This window comes from Gavialis gangeticus, unplaced genomic scaffold (assembly GCF_001723915.1).
Source record: "Gavialis gangeticus isolate Ggan-Ray unplaced genomic scaffold, GavGan_comp1, whole genome shotgun sequence".
Taxonomy (NCBI): Eukaryota; Metazoa; Chordata; order Crocodylia; family Gavialidae; genus Gavialis; species Gavialis gangeticus.
In genome coordinates, this window is record NW_017728993.1 from 67,511,553 (window position 1) to 67,516,182 (window position 4,630).

The following is a 4,630-nucleotide window of genomic DNA, read 5'->3' on the forward strand; positions in this document are numbered from 1 at the left end:
GAGGGGGAGAGCATGGGCCTCTGTCTCACACACCCTCCCCTGCTCCCCCCTCCAGTCATTCTTGGCAGGCAATTGGCGCACGCGTGTGTGTGTATGTGTGTGTATGTATATATATATGTATGTGTGTATATATATATGTGTGTATATGTGTGTATATATATGAGTGTATATGTGTGTATATATATGAGTGTATATGTGTGTATATATATGAGTGTATATGTGTGTATATATATATGTGTATATGTGTGTGTATATATATATATGTGTATATGTGTGTGTGTATATGTGTGTGTATATATATATATGTGTATATATATATGTGTGTATATATATATATATAGTGGTGTGTCAGTTTAATCATGGAAAAATGTGGATGGGGGGTGGTTAACTGAAAATTGGTGATTTTTTTAAATCAGAAAAAAAGCAGGATTCCTGCTTATGACTGCTTGCCTCAAAATGAAGAAATGCTTCAACTTTGATGATTCAGTTCTCACTCCCTCATTGGCAACTTATAGAGAGCAATATAAAGTAAATAAGAAGACTTATTTGCATATTCTTCAACGTAGCATAGTTTTCCAGCAAATATGATAATTTTGATCTTCCAATATGATAATTTCATATTTAAGATCTGGCAATGCTGGCTTCCTCCAACCACGGCTGGTATTACCAGCCCAGGTTGGGAAGCATTGCCTGCATCCTGCCTGGAGCTTGTCTGTGCTCGCCGCTGAGATGTCGTTAGTGCCCAGAGGCTGTTAGACGCCTTGCACCTCATTTCATGAGTGGGGTTCAGAGAAATAACAGAGACGCAGAGCTAGGGGTCATCTGCACCAACACCCTGCCTGAGGCACAGTCATCCCTAGCCAGACCATCCTGGTCCAATCCTCTGTCTAACCTACCATCAATCCTGACGCAGCACAACACAAGATGCAACACAAGACATAATGTCTAAGCTGCCACAGACAAAGCAGGGGACCAGCAGCAGGCAACATCTTTTTTCTGTAAAAAGGTTAAGGTTCTCAGTATGTGCTCCACAGACCCCAGGTAGGGGACCACTCACTGCTACAGGCCTTGCCCCTCCACTCAGGGTCAGACCTATCACCATATTTAGGGTCAGGACAGAATTTTACCCCCTGGTCAAATTGGTACTGGACTGCTGGGGGAGAGTGTTGCCTTACTCCGTAGTAGGTGTTGTGGCCTCTACCTGGGATCTCTTGAGGTATATTAACAACCTTTTTACAGAAACAGGATGCTGGCTGCCCTCATTCCCCTGCTTTACCTGTGGCAGGTTAGGGTGTTATATCTTGTCTTGTGTCTGGGTTGATGACAGTTTTATGAAGCCTTTAGATTATGGATTTGTATAAGATGGTTTGGATAGGGATGCTCCTGCCTCAGGCAGGGGCTTGGACTAGATGACCTTTGGAGATCACTTCTAGCCCTGCTTCTCTATGATTTCTCACTTTAGTCACACTAGAGGCACAAGATGTGCCTGAGCCTAGGTCAGGGGTCAATAGCATTTTTGGGCAGAGTGCCAAAAACACCAGCAACCTTGATTTGTAAGACGTGCCAGGGGCAGACAGCAGAGAGCCAAAAGGCTGAGCAAGTTCAATACCTGCCAAAATATAAAGATAGATAGGTAGATAGATATTGAATATATACATATTTATTTTTGCCCAGTGTGGGCAATCTGTTTTATAGTCATGTTCAATGATGGCTGCATTTAATGAACTTCATAGCTGGTTTCCATCGCTAAGCACATGCTGCTTTTGGTAGCAGTTTAATGATAGATAATGTATTTAGCAAGATTTCCTTGTATGCAGTTATAAGATGCACCATCAAACCCTTGTTATACTTAAGATATATCGATGACATCTTCATCATTTGGACTGAAAACCTGCAATCTCTGATTGAGTTCCATCAGAAATTCAACAATCACCATCCCTCCATCCAACTTTCTCTAGAATACTCCAGCACCAACATCTCCTTTTTAGACACAATAATCAGTATCCAGAATGATGAAATACAGACCACGTTATACAAGAAACCCACAGACCAACATGCATATCTGCACAGAACCAGCAATCACCCTAAACACACCAAAAAAGCTGCGATATACAGCCAAGCCCTCAGATACCACCTAATTTGCACTGAAGAGAACACCTGGGATTACCACCTCACCAATCTTAAAAAGGCTTTCACCCAACAAGGACACTCCTCCAGAGATATAGATCGCACGTTTGAACGAGCCACCCGGATACCACGTGATTAACTGCTGCAGTACAGAAGAAAACCCCTCACAAATTGCACACCGCTGGTTATGACATATCACCCCTCCCTCGAACCTGTACGGAAAATCCTCAAAGAATTGCAACCCATACTAAAAAGAGACTCTGTTCTTAAAAAGATCTTCCCAGAGCCACCCATCCTAGCCTTCAAACAAGCACTGAACCTCGCTAACCTCATCACCAGAAGCAAACTTCCTCAAGCCCAGAACACACCGAATGGATCCAGACCATGCCATGACAAGAAATGCAAAACCTGCCAACACATCTCCACCCCCTGACACAATTACCACACCCCACAACAGAGCCATCAGCATGCCTGGATCTTACAGCTGCACCTCTAGAAATGTAATATATCTCATCCAATGCACCAAATGCCCTGATGGAAAATACGTAGGAGAGACCAAACAACAACTGCGCACCAGAATGAATGCACACCAGAAATCTATCAAAGCCAGGAGTACCCAATTACCTGTGGGGTCACATTTCTCACAAGAAAAGCACTCTCTCTCCAATCTCTCAGTCCTGATCCTCAAAGGAAACTTACAAAACACTTCCCAGAGATGAGCCTATGAACTCCACTTCATCAACCTCCTGGACACTAAAAATCATGGACTAAATATAGACATTGGATTTATGACACATTATAACCTGCCTGACAGCTGACTCCCCAGGTATCTCTCCACTATTCATCCCCCTTCTCTCTCTTCCCCTCCGCCACCTGTCTCTCACCCACTGACTCCTCAATCTACATTTTCACTGACTACCTGTCTTGTATGCAGACCAGTCCAGCCTCTGGCTTCTTTACTTTTCATTCCATCCAGGAAGAGCGCACACCAACTGCTGAAACTTCCTTAGCCTGACGAAGGGTTTTTGAACCTAAAAGCTTCCTTAATAATTGTTTTCCAGCTATTTAAGTTGGTCTAATAAAAGATATCAGATTCACGCAAAGAACCTTGTCTGTCGTTATAAGATGAGGGCTTTTAAAGCCTCAATTTGGAATTGAGTAAATACGGCACTATGAGACAGATTCTGCCCAGGGTCCATATACAACTTGCTCTGATATTAACAAGAAGTATGGCTGCACACTCCAGACAGAAGTTCACTCTGCAAATTACTGGGTCAGATATCACCAAGTGATGCAGGAATGAACAGATCTCTGTGAATTTACACTCCACAGCTTGAAGGAAAAAAAAAACTTGATTCTTGCATTGAGAGTGATCAAATGACCCCTTAGGCTAGTTACTCTAAGATGTCAGCATCACTGAGGTCCTGATTCATATTCACAGACTCAGTGATCTGAAAGCAAGGGGATCATTATGTCATCTAATTTGACCTTTTGTAAAATATTGACCAGAGAATTTCGATTACTCCTATACTGAAAGTGGGATGAGGTAAAACAGGAAGAAGGCACTTTGCTTTCAGGATGAGTGTCTGTGCATGGAAGAACATTTAAATCAGGAGCAATCCCATGTGCAGACAGGCCCTAACTGGTGTGTACCTAAAGCATCTCTTCCAGAACAGATTCAGTCTTGATCTGAAGACTTTAAATGATTAAGAATCTACACCAACCCTACCCAGTTTGTTTCAAAGATTAATCAACCTCACTGCAAAATATATATTTCTTATTTCTAACTTGAATTTGTCTAGCTTTTACTTCTAGCCATTGCTTCTCATTATGCTTTTCTCTACTACATTAAAAAGTTCCTCAGTACATGGAATGTTTTCCCTATTAAGGTACTTGTACAGCATGATCAAGTCACTTTTCTTTTTTTTTTATAAGACAAATAGATTGAGCTCCTTACGGCTCTCACAATAAGGCATTTTCTTCAGCTTCTGAACCTGCAGAGCTCTGTGATCTGTCAGAAATATGCTGCACTTCCATGAAGCTTTAATGGAGGTCCACACTGGGGAAGGAATCTGCCTTCATAAATGGCAAGGCAGAACCAGGATTCCAGCAACGGTGGAGATCTGTTTATGCTATAATTTTGCCAAAGTACAAAAAAAAAAATCTGTTCTTTTCCTCACCTACTCACATGGAGTTATTATTGTAAATTTATCCATCAGTGCTGGGCTGCCAGTAATGACTTTGTTATTGCCATCTTTAGTAAAAGAAACATTGCAATATTGCCTCTGGGGAAATACACACACATGTGCAACATGGACATGAGCTTTGCATAATGTTACAAGGGAGGACAAGAGGGGAGCAGGGAGGGCAGTGAAGGGGATTAATGGCATAGCACAGATCAGAGAAGGGGGATATCCTGGACGGAGCTGTTTGGTGTTGATCCCCTGAGCCACAAGCCTGATCCAGTCATTTTGGGGGCCAGAATCAGCCTAAGGACCCTAGG